The 19,949-nt window shown below is 46.1% G+C and overlaps 1 protein-coding gene across 1 annotated transcript in view; it reads right to left on the bottom strand.

The window, feature by feature from the left end:
* Window positions 1–19,949, bottom strand: part of MED26 (mediator complex subunit 26) — a gene marked incomplete at both ends in the record, with an annotated part of 46,117 nt that overhangs the window by 2,138 nt on the left and 24,030 nt on the right. The gene's annotated exons all lie outside the window — the stretch shown is intronic.

Below are 19,949 nucleotides of genomic sequence, written 5' to 3' on the forward strand. Positions count from 1 at the left end.
AAGAGTCACCTGTCAGACCCTTGCCATTCCCCCATCCCAGCCAGCTCTAGTTTCTTCCTCCCGCTCACTTCTAGTGCAGGGTGTGCAGTTTACCACCCACATGTGTGACTGTCAACTGCAACTAAGGACATTTATGAAACAAGGTCTCTTCTGGATATGGGAGATATAGAGATATATTCTGTTCTGCCATGTAACAGGGTACAGGTTGGAGGGGCTAAAGGATTTGTCAAAAAGTACCAAGCTTAAAAGATGGATATTGTAACCTAATCAATTTGGTTAGGTTCACAAGACCTGTAGAGTTCATCAAAGTATGATAATGGGCAAAAAAGTCACAAAGTAGAAGACCAGTGCTTCAGGCCCTGTCTGGAACACAGGCCCAGAGACACCAACAGGCCAATCCAACCACAGCATGGCACTCATCCTAGTGATCAGGAAATGCAGACCCCTCCCACAGTGCACACGTGGAAATACCCCTACCTTGCAGGGGTGCTGACAGTACCTGATAGAGCTGGAGCTCAGTCAGTTCTCAGGGCAATGGACTTTGTCAGGTGAACGTCAACATGAGCTATGTTGGGTGACAATGCATGTTTCCATCTCTCACTACCATGTGTAATCATCACTGATAACCCGGTAGAGAGATACTATTATCATTTTACAGAGAGGTGATGGCATAAGGTTGTGGTCAAATGTAAGGACACCCAAGTCTCCCAAAAGGTAAAGAAAGAGTCCAAGAAATTCAACAGCAACAGATATGAGCAAACTACAGCTCCTGTGCTCCAACAAGGTGAAGGTCAAACCAGGACAAGTGAGGTCACAGAGAATATATAATGTGTGATTTCATTTACACCAAGTAGTAGAACATACATGATTTAGTCAAAAATGAATCACAGATCTGATCTAAATGTGAAAACCCAAACTCTCAGACTTCTTAAAAAACAAACAAAACAGAATATCATCTTTGCAACCTTGGGGTAGACAAAGACAAAGCTCCAAAGCATTAACTATACAAGAAAAAATACCAACATCAGGCTTCATCAAAATTAAGAGTCTCTGCTTCTTCACACAAGATAGCACTGATGAAGAGGCAGCTTCAGCCTGCTAGGAAGTGTGAAAAGTATCCCAGTGAAAGATCTGGAATAATAGCCTTTCAGTTCACATCCCCAGCAACTGCAGGTGTCTAAGCGGCTGACTGGAAGAAGCACCTCTCCTCTCCCCACTGGCACAATACAAATCCTAATGGCCTGAGAGGCATAGGTGACTATTCAACTAGCTGCTGTGACATTTCTGTGTATCTTACAAAAATTTTCCTTACATATCCAAGTCTGCACACACCAGCTTGTGGATACACTTACCACACATGAAAACAAAACCTTATCTTACCTTGCCCTCACACTTAACATTAGAAAGGCGCAATATCACTAGCCTTCCCACTTTGCTCAGCCTTCTAATGGCGGAGGGCCCCACCTGTGCAGCACTGTACGGGGGGACACAAGGCTGTCATCACAATGGGCACCAGTATAACAGGCTAACACACAGCAGCTCAAAGGGCTGTCAGTCCCAAGGCCACGACTGTGACTGCCCCCAGTATGACTACTCCCACATCCCCTACCAGCACTCTGGGATACTAGTTTTCTGTTACTGCCCAAATGACTACAAGCCAGAGACTTAACTGACACACATGTCATCTTGGATTTTAGAGGTCAGGAAGATGGTTGGGGTCTCAATGGATGAGATCCAAGCATCAGCACTCTGCCCTCCTTTTGGGAGGCTCTGTTTCCTGCCCCAGGTGTTAGTGTTGATAGCATTCATTTCCTTGTTGTGGGACTAGGGTCCAGCCAGGAAAGGGTCTCTGTTCTCCTAGTCTGGACAGTCCAGGTCCACACCTTGTATCTGCCATATATGTGCCATGGCCCCAGGTTCTGGGGTCTGTAAACAAACATCCTTGAGGCTGTCATTTTGCTAGCATGTGTACCCTCAACTCTTCTATCTGCTCTACTTGCAGGGTCAACCTCTTCCAGTCCTATCTCCCCTGGGATCAGTGACAGTGACATCCCCCTCCTCCCTCCCCCAACTGGTACCAATCTGCTCCTCAGCCAACAAAAACTTGCCTGTGATGTCCTTTCGGGGCTGTGTCCGCAAACATCCATGTGATGTGATTTGAGAGGACATATAGTCCCTCCTCCATGTGCCTATAATCTAATGTGACATGGGCAGGGATTCCAGGCAGGGGGAGATGGAGCAGTGAGGTCAGGCCAGTGGGAGCAGTGAGGCCACCTGCTCCCTTGCCCCTAGCCCTGGGATGCTGGCCTAATGGGATCCTGGGCCTGCCACGTGGCCTGTCTCTGCCCCAGTGACCTCACCATGGTATATTTAGAGCCCTGGGTCCCCACACACTCCTGAGCCAGCAGTCCCCGCAGAACAATCCTGGCGGCACGAAGTGTCCTTGTTCTTGAGCAGGTGCTGTAGGCATCGTCCTGCTGCCAGACAGAGGGGGGAGACACAACACCTGGGTAAAGCTGGGGACTGGTACAACAGACATCACAGGGGCCAGAGCACACTCCAAGATCCTCCTTAAGTGGGGTGGGGTTGGGGAAGGTCTGTGCTCATGCAAACCCCCTTGGCTTGGTTCCTGAGTGTACACAGTGAGGCATTTAGCTCTGAGGAAGTTTGGTGCTCTGACTTGGCAGAAAATGTGTCTTCTGCCTCCCCGTTCTGGCCTGACTGCCCAGAAGTTCTAGACTAGTGCTGTCAAGAACTAGTGCTGTCTAGAAGTTCTAGTCCTGTGCTGCAGGCTTAATCCCGCTGGCTTTATCCTTCCCTACCACCTACCACCCCACGTAGGCCCTTATGGGAGAGTACTGAGTGCTGTATGGGGATCACTACCCAGGCATTCCTTGTGAGTTCAGGAACCAGAAGCTGACCCTTATTCCTGGTTCCCATCATACTTGACAGGCAGACACCTTGGGTAGTACCAGACCAGGCTGCCTTGTGGACTTGGGGATCCTACCTTACTAATCTCTCTACAGGAGCAGCAGACTTCATATTCCTCCAATAAAAGGGTCTGATGTGGCCAAGGTACCTCCCATCTAGGTTCTAGGCCTGCAAAGCCCACAACAAAGCCCTTGAGGCAGGGAGGTAGGTGAGTCTCAGGCATGCCTACAGAGAGGGGGCTCCCAGGGCTTGAAGGTCCCAGCACTGTAGGAACCCTGGAGGATCCAATCGAAGACATATGAGGAGAGAGGATGCCAGAAAGAAGAACCAGACTGTGACAAGCCGACACAATCCACCTAAATAGCCACTTCAGTCACTGACCATGGAAGACACCTGTCTTTAGCATTTCTGGTCCCTCGGGGTAACTGTCTGCATAAACACACATACAGATATCCTCTATTCCTGTCAGGAGTGAGGGGAGCCTCTGGGCTCATGCGCCTTCAAGCAGCTATTTGGGAATAGTTTTCCTGGCTGCCCAGGTCACACACAGCCTCCTTGATCAGGAACAGGTGTATCCTTTTCTCCTTTGGACATCTCTGTCAGGATTCTTTGGCAGTTCTCACATACCTTTCAAAACCACCTGCAATCAGCTTTCCCAAGATGGGCAGAACTCATACTAGGGACATCTGTGTACAGGAGCATCTCATATTCTCATTAAGGCTCCTTCCATAAATTCAAATTGATTCGTATTTCCTTAACAGTGAGCCCAAGAACAGTCTCTTCTTTCTACCAATAATGACTTCCCATGAATCGCTCTTGGTCATCTATTCATTGGCCTCTTTATCTCTCAAGAAAGGGGTAGAAAGTCAGTAGGTGGTCCCAGATGCAGGCTCCACAGTTACCACTGGTAGAATGGAGTGCTTTCAGATCCTAGACTGGAGACCCAAGAGGGGAAATCAGGCACACACCTGCACGCCTGTGAGCTTTGAGCCTGTGACCTCCCCTGAAACACATAACCCAGCTGCTCAGGACCTCTTCCCACATCCTAGGCTGCTCACCATGGCTGGGCCATGCTGCCTTGTGACCACATTCTGAAATCTACACCATTGGCCTCTCAGTCTCAGAAAGCCTGCCTACAAGATGGTAGTAATTTTTTTTAAAAATGACATTTATTCATGCATACAAGAATCTGGGTACAGGCCAGATGTGTGGGAGGGTGAGAGGATTCACCAGAGACAGAGTGGGGAACAGAACAGGCAGACTGACGAAACACACTGCTGAGGGGAGCAGTGGGCGAGACAGGAGAGGTCTGCCGCGCCATGTGGGATTCTTGCTGGCCGGCTGGAATAGAACCCGTGCTGCAGAGGCTGCGGACAGCTTCACAGCACTGCACTCAACTGCCTGCACCACCAGGGAAGCCCAGTAGAATTTTTTTTTTTAAGATTTATTTATTTATATAAGAACTGGGGTACAGGCCAGATGTACAGGAGGGTGACAGGATTCACCAGAGCCAGAGCAAGAAACAGAATAGGCAGACTGAAATACACTGCTGAGGGGAGCAGCGGGTGAGACAGGAGAGGTCTGCCGCACCATGTGGGTATCTCCGTGGTTGGCTGGGATCGAACCGGCACTGCAGAGGCTGCGGACAGCTTCACAGCACTGCGTTCAATCGCCTGCACCACCAGGGAGGCCCACAGTAGAATCATTTTTAAAACCATATACTCGGGGGCCTCCCTGGTGGTGCAAGGGGTTAAGAGCAGCACTATGAAGCAATCCACAACCACTGCAGCACAAGTTCAATCCCCAGCCAGGGAGGTGACCCACATGGCGCAGCAGACCTCTCCTGTCTGGCCTGCTGCTTCCCTCAGCAGTGTATTTCAGTAGATCTGCCTGTTCTGCTCCCTACTCTTTCTCTGGCGAATCCTCTCACACACACCCCACACACACATCTCTGGCCTGCACCCCGGCTCTTGTATGCATAAATAAATAAACCTTTAAAAAAAAAAGTGAAAAACAAAAAAACTAACTTTGAAAAAAAATACACACACTTGGGAAAAAAAAATAACTGAAGCTCATCACAGGTTTCTGTGCATCAGATTGTGGGTCTAGCCCTGGATTTGCATGCAGAACTAGAGTAAGTGCAGTGGGTAGACCCACCAGGACAACCTCAACCTACCCCTATTTCAGTGGTTTCTGGAGGTAAATCCTAGCCCTGCGTATCAGCACCTCTGGGGGATTTCTGGCCAATGTGAACTGAGGAACCATGACACCCAAGCGTCTCTGAGTCCTTCAGTCATTGCTCCCTTTCCCCCATACATCAAGGATTCCTGTTTTACTTGAAATCGCCAATCTCTTTGTAAATAAGTTGTACATGTGCAGTCATGGTGGCAAAGGGGAAAATCCAGGACTCGACAAGGTCCCGGCAATGATGGGCAGTGGGCTAGGAACACCTGCCTCACGTAGAAAGGACTACCCCTTGCTGTGTGCCCAGGGGCCAAGCCTTCTTGCCTTCCATTCCCCAACTCCACATTACAGATAAACTGAGGATCTGGAAGGGAATACAGCTCCAGGTTCATCATGCAGCTAGAAGGCAGTGGAACAAGTCCTCACACTTACCTGGCAAAGGCCTTCCTACCACACTTGGCCTGGCCGGTAATTTAACTGGGTGGGCAACACTGGCACTCTGTCATAGCAGGGAAGTGTACATGTTACAAAGAGCTCCTTGAAACCACACAGGGCCAGTGGCTGCATGACTGAGAACACCTTCAGAATGTCTCTAAGTGGCCTTAACCTTTCAGGGGTGCCCTAGAATCAGGAAGACCACCCCCCATCAGCCCCAAACACACACACATAATAGCAAGTGGTTTAGTTTGCTGTGGCAGGGGCTTCAGGCACCCCCAAAACTCCCCTGAGTCACTTGGTAAATGCTGGCAATAGAGCCTGCCCCATGCCAGGCCATCCCAGGAGCAGCACACACCAAGCATGAATGGCAGTGAGCAGTCCTGGCCCTACTGCCTGTGACCCTGTAATTTATGCAGTGCAACCACTCACTCCATGGGCTCAAAGCAGCAAAGCACCCATAAGAACTAGAGTTCAGGCCTCCCTGAACTCTAGAGGTTGAGCAAGAGGTTGAGCACAGCATTATACAGCAATCCACAGCTTCTACAGCACAAGTTCAATCCCTGGCCGGCCATGGAGCTACCCACATAGCACAGCAGACCTCTCCTGCCACACCCGCTGCTCCTCTCAGCAGTGTATTTCAATCTGCCTATTCTGTTCCCCTCTCTGTCTCTGGTGAACACACACACGAACACACACACACACACACACACACACACCACCTCTGGCCCGTACCCCAGCTCTTGTATGCATAAATAAATAAATTTTGAAAAAAAAAAAAAAAGAACTAGAGTTCACTTTAAAAATCAATGATGTGGAAGTCATCTTTTCTACTTTCTCAAAATGCAGAATGGTCTAGACAAGAATTTACAAAAACCACTTAGCTCAAAAGACTTTGGAAATGTTCATCAGTAAGCAAGCTGTCCTTCCAAACCAAAACATGCCACAGATGGCACCGAGAAGCAAGCAGTCTGCGAGTCTTTCAATGTGTTGAGCATTCTAATGCCATCCCTGGCTGAATCATCCTGCCAGCCACACAGCAGGCATCAGTCCTGTCTGTTGAGGGTACAAGCATGGTGAATGAAGTGGTGTTTTGCCAGGCAAGTGCCTATCTGTCATTTAGTCCCAGGGAATCATTTTCAGTAACTATAAGACTTCCTGCTTCTGATGAACCACACACGTTTCCAGGCAGGTGTGGTCCTGTGACTCAAACTGTCTCTGCAGCAAGTCAGTGCAAGAGGTAGCATGCACAACCCCCCCCCCCCCCCCCCCCCGCAAGAGAACCTGGCAGGCAGGGCCCAGCCTGCATCATACCCTAGCTATTTGAGCAAGGAAATTAGCTGGGTTTGATCCTCCCTCTTGGCTCTGGAAGGTGCTGCCTCCAGGACTTCCTCTGTCCGCAACCTTGCTGAACAGATGCCATGCCGGCATTCAGCATTCTACAGATCTACTGTCAGTAGATCCCAATGGTGCACTGATTGTGGTACCTTAACCAGTAGGACCCTGAAGCCTCACAGTCTCAAGATGAAGTCTCATTCACAGCTTCTCAGTGGAAGAATGAATCCGGGGCCATGCTGTATCCCATCCGCAGTGGCCGAAGCGCACCACTTTTTTTTTTTTTTTTGGAAGATTTATTTATTGATTTTATACAAGAACTGGTGTACAGGTCAGAAGCGTGGGAGGGTGAGAGAATTCACCAGTGCCAGAGTGGGGAGCAGACCAGGCAGACGGAGCTAAGACACTGCTGAGGGGAGCAGCAGGTGAGGCAGGAGAGGTCTGCTGCACCATGTGGGGTTCTCCCTGGCTGGAGGGGAATCGAAACGGTGCTGCAGAGGCTGCGGACAGCTTCGCAGCGCGGTGCTCAACCGCTGCGCCACCGGGGAGGCCCCCAAGCTTACCACTTTTAAAAGCACAAAGGCACTTCTCACCACTAAGCCCGCCTGTACCTCATGGAGTCCACAGTTGTTCACACAGCCCTGACTTACAGTTTACAGAGAACCTACAATCAGAGTATGAGATTGCAGCCACAACTCAGTTCCAGTGATGGAAATTCCAGCTGTGGCCACATTGCAAGCGCATCTCACAAGTTGCCCAGGATAAGAGTAGCTGTCTTGTGGAACTTTGCACCTCTTTGCAGAGGGCAGAGAGATTTGCGGACACTGAGTAAAAGGGAGGGAGCAGAGCTCTCCATAGCTACTATACCGAACCTGTCTCTCTCTCTCCCTCCTGCTTTAATTTCAGTAGCTCTTCCCACAAAACTATGGAACTTTGACTCCTGGTCTCTGAATCTGGTCCATAGGACGTCCAATTCTTGTAATGATTTGGCCCTTTTTTCAGAGTACAAAAGCTGTGAATGCATCATCTACAAATTGGTTCATTTCAATTCTGGTACAACAGGGAAATCAGAGAGTCAACCAGTGCTTTTGATTGCTGCCCAACGAGTTCATATAGGGTCAGGTTGGCAGTGCTTATGATGACAGACAGCACTCCGATAGGGGATTCTAACCAGCCTCAAGCAGTAATACCAGCTGCAGAAGACTGAATGACCATCCCCACAGAAACATACAGTACTCCACCCATCAGCTCACAGAACAGGGGCCATTTAAAACCAGAATGAAGTCAGCATTTCAGGAGCTCATAGGGGCAACCTCCAAGGGGCTGTTACATAAACATCAAGGTGACATTGGTATATCCCCGTGCTACTAACTGAAAAGGTCCAGTGGCAGGACTGGCAGACGGTGAAGCTGAGCAAAGATGCAGAGGGAATAGATCTGGCCTCCAACTCTGGTGCAACTCAGTACAGCAAGACCAGCTTGTGCCCAGCTCCTCCTGTGTGAGCCAGGGAGCCAAGGAGAATGTTTCACAAAAGTGTCTGTAGATCCCAATGGTGCACTGATTGTGATCCTGAGACATAATGCCATCTAGGCCAGGCTAGACAGGCAGCTAAAAAATGCCTTCAAGCAACACACTGTCTGGTGTAGTGCCAGGAAGCTACCAGTCTGCCACCCTGGCTGCTATTGGATCCTGAGAACCAATGACCTTCTAGAACCCCCTTCAACAAGTCACTAAATGCTTTCTGAGCACCTAGCACTGAAGTAGCAGATGCAGGTAGACGGAATTAAAAGGTGGAACACTACCATTGAGGCTCAACATTGTTGTTGGGACACCAGAGAAAGGAGCCCTAGCCAAGGCAACACCAAAAGAGGCTACTTCAGCACATTATAGAACACACCTCACAGATCACAAAGAAACAGGTTCACACACTCCTGCCCTGTGAACTCAAAGGTTCCAGAAAGAAGCACTTAGCATCTCAGGGTCCTCACAAGGGTGCAAGTGCTAAGATTACTGGAGACAGCCAGACAGGTGTGAGTGCCCTACTGCATCTATCTCCTGCCACACCATGCGCAGCTTCCTCTGAGAACACAAAACCCCCCCTGCCACGGACCAGCACAGCAGTAGACGATGAGGCCACCTCAGGGTTGAGAGAAGCGTGCAGGGTGGTCAGGGCATCGGTGAAAGAAATGACAAACAGACACACTTCAAGAGTGAAAATCTGAGTGTAATTTTCTTTGAGTTTGTGACCAGTATATATATGTTTTCCAAAAGCATAGGAACAATGAATATCAATGAAATCAGCTTGCTCATGGGCTCAGCCTATCACCATCAGGGTGGTGATCTACATAACAAGCAATGACTTTTATAGAAGAAAGAAGTTTAGAAAGACAATAAGGGATTAAAGTTTGTAGTTCTAGAAAGACGATAAGATTTTTAGCATTCTTGTAGTGGTTCCTGGTGGTCCTTTATCTTTTGATAAGCTTCTGTCTTTTCAGGGAACTTCCGCTGTACTTCCTCTCCTTCAGGGTGTTTTGCTGTTCTCCCCCTGCCTGCTGGTTGCCCAGCCGGACCTAGGGACCTTGGCGAAAGCCATTCCTAAAGGTCACTGCAGGGGGAGGTGCAGCAGCCCCAACCCCACCCCAAACTATATAGCACTTCTTCAACCACAAGCTCACGACTAACCTATGCAGGCAGTCCATTCTTGCCTGCATGAGCAGAAATGGACAGCTGGCTTAAGGCATGGGCAATGGAACACTTAGGATAAGGAAAGTCTGCCCACATGAGGAAGGAAGACATTGAAGAAAGGGAAGCCAGAAATTCAAGTGTTGTGTGTATATTGGCGTGGGGTGGGGATGGAGATGGGGGAAGTGGTGCAGGTAACATTGAAAATCAATGTAACCTGCCATACACGCAGCCAAAATATGAAGTCTTATTCCCATTCCAGTAGATGTAGAAGAAACATTTGACAAAACTCTCAGCAAACTAGGAATAAAAGAGAAACTTCCTTGACCTGATGCAAATTAAACCATGTGCTACTACTACAAACCCACTAGAAAGACTGAAATTAAAGAGGCTGACCATACCAAGTGCCAGCCAAAATGTAAAACAACTGAACTCATTCATACACTGCTGGTAGGCATATAAAATGGTATAATTACTCCAGAAGATGTTTTGGAGATTATCAGTCCAAAACCCCACCAACACAAATGGATAAATGAATTGTAGTCTATCTATAAAATGAAATGCTGACACATATGACATGCATGAATTTCAAAATCAATTGAATAAAAACTGAAAGCAAGCCCAGAACAAAATAAAACAGCATGATTTCACAAAATCAATTCAGAATGAGCAAACTGATCTACAGTGACCAAAAAAAAAAAAAAAAAAAAAAAAAAAGGCAAGCAGTTGCCTGGGCAAAGTGGGCTGGAATGAAGATTATTAAAAAGACAACAGGAAACTTCTGAAAATGACTGTGTTCATTTCCAAATAGACTTGATGATTCCTCAGGTATATTTATAGGTCAAGATATAGCAAATTGTATACTTCACATGTGTATAGTTTTACTGTATGTCAATTTCACCTCAATGAAGCTATAAACTATCATGGGAGGAAAATGCAGATGCAACAAGGTCCTAGAAAAAGTAGGAGGGCTAGTGAGCAAAAAGAAGAGATGCTTCTTTGATGGAGATGAAGTGGAAAGTTCTTTTTCTTCTCAGTAAAATGAGGATTATCATGCCCAGGTATCCCAGGAGTATCACAAGGACTGAACAACAAAAGTAAAACCACATGCAATGCTCTCCTTGGAGCTCATTGGGCTTTGCAGGCATCAGCAAGCATCTACGTTTCTTTCTGGGACATTCTGCATGCCCCTCTCAAACACCTGTGTACTGAACTGACTGAACATTCTAATCAGACTTGGCAAGAGTGATCCCTGGATTAGAGCCAGACCAGACCCAGGGGATGTACTGTGTAGCTGAAGCAGGGTAAAGTGTCTCACAGATTGTGAAGTAAAATGCTCATTAGCCACCCATAGCTGAACTTCAGAGCCTGCGCCTCATCAGTACACCTACAAGATTTCCTCATACCTCAACTGCAGACCCAGGAGAGGGAGCCAACTGCCCAGATTCGAAGAGCAAGACCAGGAAATCTCTGCAGAGTCTGTCCTCTCCAGATAGTCATGGAAGCCACCACTGAAATCCATCCTCCTGATGTGACAGCTTATTTCCCTCCTGGTTCTATGTGGCTTTCTTCTACAGGAAGAAAGCTCTAGAGACTGAGCCCTGACCTTTCCTCCCAGAAGGTGGGATAGTCCCTCCCTGCACTCAGGTGTAACACAGGACTTAACAGCACCAGCATCACTGGAGCTGGAAATGTGGCAGTGCTTCACACAGACCTTGAGATCAGAGTCACCTTGGGAGGTTTATATACAATATGATGTAGACAGAACTTCCTCCAGCCCTTTTACCCCCTGCAGGGCTGCCAGGGCCCTGGCCTCACCCACTCCCTGAGTTCCTGCCCAAAAGGCAACCCTCTTCGAAGTCCAAAGTTAGAATTCCTAGGAGAATTGTGCTTCAGCTCCAGCAAGGACCAAGTGTCACTGGTGGGCTAAATCAAAGATCACGTACAGGGCCTCCCCGGTGGCGCAGTGGTTGAGCGCTGGGTTGCGAAGCTGCCCGCGGCCTCTGGCTGCTCCCCGGCCACCAGAGGAGGGTCCCCCATGGCGCGCAGACCTCTCCTGCCGCCCGCTGCTCCCCTCAGCAGTGTACTTCGGTCCTTCTGCCTGCTCTGCTCCCCGCTCTGGCTCTGGTGAATTCTCTCACCCTCCTGCACTTCTGACTGTACCCAGTGCATGTACAAACAAACCAACAAACAAACAAATAAATAAATAAAAATACATGCCTCTTAAAATAAAAAAAAAAAAAAGATCACGTACAGCTTGGTGGTGTTTTCATTCTAATCAACCAGCATATAAAAACCCTTGCCCTGAAACACAACTGTTCAAAGGGTGGCAGCTGTGGGAACATCACTAAACCATCAGTTCTTAGAACTTCAATCAACTGAAACAAAAAACTTGCACACACAGCCCCCCTCACAGTCAAACCCCCCACAGGACTTAAGCAAACCCAGCCTGCTTCTGGAGTCTGACACATAAGCACCAGCTCTGGGCTCCAGGAGGACCACTAGTCCCCTACTGGTAAGGAGAAAAACACACATTCCAAACTGGCAAGGGAAGGAGATGGGGGACTTCAAAAGCCCCTGGGAAACTCCTCACAGATCCCCTGAATACAGCATCAAGGAACCATCAAAAAGTCAGAACAAATCACTTTGGCACCCTCCTCAGCTGTAGGAAAGCAAGGTCCGACTCAGCCACTGCCTTGATACAGACCTACAGCTCTGGAAAGCTCACCCTTTACAGTGAGGGATCCCTGAAGCCCCACGCCTACCCTGCCCTTTTCGGAACACTGACATTCTACTCCAGTTCTTGTCATGCTTGTTCTCTCTACCAGAAGCTATGTGCCACAAAAGCAGGGACCTTGGTTTATTAACTTTTACCTCCTAAGTTCCTAGACCAGTGTCTGGCACACAGGAGAGACTGGTGAGTACCAACTGATAGATGGATGAACAGATGGATAGAGAGGTGAGTGAGGTCCCACCTGTATCTCCAGTTTCTGTGCATATATTACAAACATCTCAGGGGTCTCTCTCTACAGTAAATCAGGGTCTGCAGTCACCACATTGGTGTCTCAAGGGAAAACACACTTGTCCTGTTGCCAGCTGCCACCTGCACGGCCTACCCCGGGAGGTTCATGGGAACAGGGGGTGACTCTTGGTGGGCCTCATAATTCCCCTACCCCCAGGAAGGATCATGAAGGCCAAAGGCACCTGTGAGAAGGGCAGGCAGAGACTGCAGCAGGGGTAGAAAAGACTGTCACTCTTCAGCAAATGTGTTTGCTTAGCAGGGCCCAAAGGAGTTGGGGAGTCTTCCATTCTCAGTGCAGTGATATTGGAAGTTAACCACGACAACAGATATTTTTTCCAACTCACCTTGGCAACCCTGAAAGTTATGCCAAAGGGTTGCAAAGGCAGGAAGAGGAAAGTCATGAGATTTCTGTAAAGCCAGATATTAAAGCAACATGGAAACCAAACATCGTAATTCAGTGTTCTAACTGGGGGCAGGATTATCCACACGGTGATGGCCCTGCTCGACAGGGCAGGTGAGTGCAAAGTTGTTAGGAAGATGAAGGGTTACCAGGCTCCCAAGGCCATTTGCCACCAATACCCAATCCACTGCTTCCTCCCATCATTCCTGCTGAGGGCCTAGGCTAAGGGAAAGCCTGATCACCAAAAGTGGGCACTTCTTGCCAAGACCCCCAAAATGCCTGCATCTCACAAAAGAGAAGGTAAGCATAGCCTACTCAAGGCTAGACCTGCCATCATTAAATCTGGAAGACAGAGTCATGCAGAGACTCAAGGTGTCATCATTAAACCTCAAAGCAAGGGGGAACTCCAGAGGGTTCTGAGAAAAGCTCACTAGCACCCATGTGTTTTATTTTAAACACAGAGAGCAAAGAATACCAAGAACTGCGAAGAGAGAACTCCATTTTTCCCTCTATTTCTTTCAGTATGTCATTTGCTAACATCACTTTCTCAACATTAAAACCTTTTTTTTTTAACCTTTATGTTTATTCCCCCTCACCATGCAGGTATACCAAGAATGATGGGCCATGGAAACTGAAAATGCAACAGTGCAACCAAGGAAGGAAAGGTGACAGGTTTTTACCACCACTGACATTAACATTTAAAACAATAGAATAAGTTTGTTAGGGCTCTGTGCCCTAAAAACAAAAAATGACTCTGCCCAAGCAATCTGTCAGCCAGCCACCCTCCCCTCATCTCAGACAGCTGATTCATGGACCCCCAGACCGCCTCTGTGCAACTGAACTGCTCCTCTCTAAGCTCCATATACTCCATGGTTTTCCCTCTTGTTCTTGCGCAGTCCCACTCAGGCAACACCAAATCCATGAATGAACCCATTATAGTCAATGGACCCCAACCACCTACCTGGTGGCTATTTCCTCAGGGTGTCCAAAGCAGCACATTACCCTTGGAGCAGGCTTCCCCCAAGTCTGAGTCAGCCCCTTTTCTCACATCCCTCAAGCACCACATCTCCAGACCCTGATTTCAAAGTCCTCTGGGGAGGCCTACACTCCTTTCTTACCCAGCTGGTGAGTCGCTCTACCTAAGTGTGCCAGTCAGACCAAGTACTTGGAGGGGTACTCCTTTGAGAACATCTACTGAGTTACTACTGTTGTCACCTGTGAGTCCTCCTGAACGCCAAGTGGCCCCAGGAGGTAGAATTTGAACATTACTGCTCAGCCTGAGTCCCCACACCTCCACTGGCCCAGGCCCCAGTGGCAACATTTCCCTGAGTGACTGACCTACTCTGTCCAGAGCTGGCACAACTGCAAGGCTGAAATTACATCACAGACTCAATTTTCCTTCTGCATTGAACAATTCTTCCTATTGCTACCTAATTTTCATAATGATCATTTTTTTTTTAAATAAATCTTTATTTTTTTTTTATTTATTTTTTTTTTAGAGGCATGTTTTTATTTATTTATTTGTTCGTTCGTTTTGTTTATACATGCACTGGGTACAGTCAGAAGCACGGGAGGGTGAGAGAATTCACCAGAGCCAGAGCGGGGAGCAGAGCAGGCAGAAGGACCGAAGTACACTGCTGAGGGGAGCAGCGGGCGGCAGGAGAGGTCTGCGCGCCATGTGGGACCCTCCTCCGATGGCCGGGGAGCAGCCGGGGATCGAACCGGCGCCGCAGAGGTCGCCGGCAGCTTTGCAACCCAGCGCTCAACCGCTGCGCCACCGGGGAGGCCCCCATAATGATCATTTTTAACAGAAAATGTTCCATCAATGCACCCTAATTTTCTTGACCTTCTCCAATTGCTAGACATTCCATTTCATTTCAGCTTCTTCAACTGCAACCATATTGCAATGAACAACTTCAGATATACAACCTCTTTCTCTTGTTTTTTTTCCTTAGGGATAAACTTCTGAGTGTTACACTTTGCTCTAAAGGTCCAAATATTTGATGGCAACTGGTACTATCTAAATTGTGCTCACTACCAGTTTGCACTACGAAACCACCTCATTTACCAAGTGGGTGCGAGAAAACAGAGTTGAATCTGTCCTGGCCAAACCACTGTGGTATATGTCAGAGTTGCTACTCTGCCCTGGTTGATGAGGATGGGAGTGTCCCCAAAAGGACAGCCAGCACAGTAAAGAAATAGGCCTAGCATAGGCAACCCTCTAGGACCAGCACCAGTGCCACACTGCCTACAAGTGCTGACCACAGCCTCAGCTTTAGTCAGCAGGCACTGGCACCTCCTTGGATAAAGACACACACAGAAAGAACTGAGTCCCTACCTCAGCTCTAATCAAAGATCGTTATCAGTATGTCACTCTACCTGGGGAGGGACACAATAGTACAAGAGCATTTCTAGGAATCCAGGAGGCTGGCAGAATTAAGGTGGAGGTGACAGAAGAGATCTGTCCCCTCTCCCACAGCATTCTTTCAGAAAGGAACAGGGGGTGCCTGGAAGAGGAATGGGGTCTCCCAAGACCTCTCCAAATGTCCTAGGCAATGTGAGGTCTGGGTTACAGGGGTTGCTGTCCCTCCCTGTCAGCCTTCCTATTGTCCTGAGGTCCCTGTGTGACATACCAGATCACAACCCAAATCTAAAAACAACTTGCCATTAGCTGGGACAGCTGGAGGCATTTCAGTTTCAAACCTCACTTGAGGATGGCACCCCACCATTCAGCCATACTTCTTGCACTGAGAGGTTGTCCCCTTCATACCCACTGGGCATGGCAGGGGTTTAACAAGCACCCCCTAGGCCTTCTAGCCCCAGGTCCATACGGGCAGCAGACTTGAGTTCGAGACTTGACTTTTTCTCCAGGAGTTCCAGGCGCTTTTCAGACTTCATACAGTATGAGTCATACTCCAGATGACAATCCAGTTGTCATTCCCATCCTGTGCCCCTATGCAGCTGGTTGGTGACCATAATCTCAATTCAGAACAGCCTTGATGAGAAGTTTAACTATCCCCATTCCACAGATGAGAAGACAGAGGCGAAAAGAAGCAGAAGGGCTTGCTGAGGCCAAACGAGAATCTGAAGCCATACCCTAAAGCCATGCCCATCTGACACTGATGGGAAGGTTCCAAACTGCTGTTTCATTTTGTGCTACATCCAGCTTAATAAATCTCACGCATCTCTACTTTCTCAAGTCTGTTTGGCAGCACCGATTGGAGGTAAGAAGTCTACTTTTCATAGTTGTTTAATGTTGTCCATCATATTTAAGATCAGAAATCAAAAAACAACTACTAAGACAATCAAGAGTAAGTGAATAGCAAAGCAACTCATTTTTAAAAACTGACATGGAAAACATCAGGAATGCCTTTCCCCCATCTGTCCTCATACCATGCAGAGGTAACCTCAACTTTGCAGGCTGCCTGGTACCTCTTTTTTTTTTTTTTAATGGTAAAATGGTGAATTTTATTATGTATATTTTTTTTTATAAATTTTATTGTTATATTCCCCATACAATTGCAGCCCCCCCATTCTGACCCCAATCCCTCCCCTCCCGCCCCCCACCCCCCAAAAAGTGTCTCTGGTTCATAGTTTTTTGTTGATTTTGATTTTCACTTTCTTATAGTTATTCATTTTCCTGGTCCCTTATTTTTCTAGATTCCTGCTATGAGTGAGACCATCCGGTATTTTTCTTTTTCTTTTTGGCTTATTTCGCTGAGCATGATCCCTTCCAGCGCCATCCATGTTGCTGCAAATTGCATGTGTTTATCTTTTTTGAATGCTGAGTAATATTCCATGGTATATATGTACCACATCTTCTTGATCCAGTCATCTATTTTTGGGCATTTGGGTTGTTTCCCAAGCTTAGCTATTGTAAACAGTGCTGCTATAAACATAGGGGTGCAGGTGTTCTTTGGAATTGATGTTTCTGTGTCCTTTGGGTAAATACCTAGGAGTGGAATTGCTGGATCATATGGAAGCTCTATGTTTAGTAGGTCCAGAAATCTCCACACAGCTTTCCACAGTGGTTGGACCAGTTTGCACTCCCACCAACAGTGCAGAAGAGTTCCTTTTTCTCCACAACCTCGCCAACATTTGTTGTTGCTAGTTTTTTTAGTATGTGCCATTCTCACTGGTGTAAGATGGTATCTCATGGTAGTTTTGATTTGCATTTCCCTGATGACAAGTGATGTTGAACATTTTTTCATATGCCTGTTGGCCATTTGCATTTCCTCTTCAGAGAAGTTTCTTTTTAGCTCTTCTGCCCATTTTTTGACTGGATTATTTTCTTTGTTGTTGTTGAGTCTCATCAGCTCTTTGCAGATTTTTGTGATCAGTCCTTTATCATTAGTGTTGGGTGCAAAAATGTTCTCCCAGTTGGTGGGGTTTCTCTTTGTTTTTGTTATTGTCTCTTTTGCTGTGCAGAAGCTCTTTAATTTGATGTAGTCCCAGCTGTTTATCTTTGCCTTCACTATCACTGCTTTGGGTGATGTGTCTGTAAAGATGTCTTTGATGTGCAAATCACGTAGTGTTTCGCCTATATTTCCTTCTATATATTTTATGGTTTCAGGTCTTATGTCTAGTTCTTTAATCCATTTTGAGTTGATTTTTGTGTATGGTGTGAGGTAGTGGTCAAGCTTCATTCTTTTGCTTGTAGCGACCCAGTTTTCCCAGCACCATTTATTGAACAAACTTTCTTTGCTCCAATGCATATAGTCTTTGCTCCTTTGTCAAAGATTAGTTGACCATAAATCTGTGGGTTTATTTCTGGATTTTCTATTCGATTCCATTGGTCTGTATGTCTGTTCTTGTTCCAATACCATGCAGTTTTGATGATTATGGCTTTGTAGTATAGTTTGAAGTCTGGGAGTCTGATGCCTCCATTCCCTTCTTTTTTTTTCAGGAGAGCTTTGGCTATTCGGGGTTTTTTGTGATTCCATATGAATTTCATCAATAATTGTTCTATTTCTTTGAAGAATGACATTGAAATTTTGATTGGAATAGCATTGAATCTGTATATTGCTTTTGGAAGGATGGCCATTTTAATAATGTTTATTCTTCCAATCCATGAGCAGGGGATGTCTCTCCATTTCTTTGTGTCTTCTTCTATTTCTTTTAACAGTGTTTTATAGTTTTCTTTGTATAGGTCCTTTACCTCTTTTGTTAGATTTATTCCCAAATATTTGATTTTTTTTGTTTCAATAACAAAAGGGATGGTTTTTTTGATTTCTTCTTCTTCAGATTTATTGTTTGTGTATAGGAAGGCTACTGACTTTTGCGTGTTGATTTTGTATCCTGCCACTTTACTGAACTGATTGATGAGTTGAATTAGCTTTTCTGTGGAGTTTTTGGGGTTCTCTATGTATAATATCATATCGTCTGCAAATAGTGATAGTTTGACTTCTTCTTTTCCTATTTGGATTCCTTGGATGTCTTTCTCTTGTCTTATTGCCCTGGCTAGGACTTCCAGTATTATATTGAAAAGCAGTGGTGAGAGTGGACATCCTTGTCTTGTTCCAGATCTTAATGGAATTGCTTTCAGCTTTTCACCATTGAGAATGATACTGGCTGTTGGCTTGTCATAGATGGCCTTTATGATGTTGAGGTATGTTCCTTGTATCCCAAGAATTTCAAGGGCTTTTATCATGAATGGGTGTTGCACTTTGTTGAAAGCTTTCTCAGCATCTATTGATATTATCATATGGTTTTTATATTTCTTTTTGTTGATGTGTTGGATAACGTTGATTGATTTTCGGATGTTAAACCATCCTTGTGTCCCTGGAATGAATCCTACTTGGTCGTGGTGAATTATCTTATGGATACATTGTTGGATTCTGATAGCTAAAATTTTATTGAGGATTTTTGCATCAGTGTTCATTAGGGAGATTGGCCTGTAGTTTTCCTTTTTTGTGTTGTCCTTGTTCGGTTTTGGTATTAGTGTAATGTTGGCTTCATAAAACGTGTTTGGTATTGTCCCTTCCTTCTCAATTTTTTGGAAGAGTTTGTGAAGGATAGGCACTAATTCGTCTCTGAATGTTTGGTAGAATTCATTTGAAAATCCATCAGGACCTGGGCTTTTGTTTTTGGGGAGGTTTTTGATTACCATTTCAATTTCGCTAATTGTAATTGGTCTGTTTAGGTGTTCTATTTCTTCTTTATCTAGCTTTGGGTGATTGTAGAGTTGTAGGAATTTGTCCATCTCCTCTAGATTGTTAAACTTGTTTCCATATAACTGTTCATAGTAGTTATTGATTATTCTTTTGATTTCTGCTGTGTCTGTTGTGATTTCTCCTCTTTCATTGATGATCCTGTTTATTTGTGCTTTCTCCCTTTTTTCCTTTGTGAGCCTGGCTAGGGGTTTGTCTATTTTATTGATTTTTTCAAAGAACCAGCTCTTGGTTTCATTGATCTTTTGGATTGTTTTTTTAGTTTCAATTTCATTTATTTCTGCTTTGGTTTTTATTATTTCTTTTCTTCTACTGGTTTTGGGGTTTTTTTGTTGTTCTTTTTCTAGATCTTTGAGCTTCGAGATTAGGTTGTTTCTTTGCGTTCTTTCTTGTTTCTTGATGTGAGCTTCTATTGCTATATATTTTCCTCTTATTACTGCTTTTGCTGCATCCCATACATTTAGGATATTGGTGTCCTCCTTGTCATTCAATTCAAAAAATTTTTTAATTTCTTCTTTGATCTCCTCATTAGTCCAATGGTCTTCCAGTAGTGTGGTTTTTAATCTCCATGAGGTAGGAAAGTTCCTTGCCTTCTTTTTTATGGTTTATTTCTAGTTTGATGCCTTCATGGTCAGAAAAGATGGTTGATATGATTTCAATCTTAGTGTATCTGTTGATGTTTGTCTTGTGCCCCAGTATGTGATCGATCCTGGAGAATGATCCGTGTGCGCTTGAGAAAAATGTGTACTCCGTTTTTTTGGGGTTTAGTGTTCTATAGATGTCTGTTAAG

This window comes from Talpa europaea, assembly GCF_964194135.1.
Source record: "Talpa europaea genome assembly, chromosome: 12".
Lineage (NCBI taxonomy): Eukaryota > Metazoa > Chordata > Mammalia > Eulipotyphla > Talpidae > Talpa > Talpa europaea.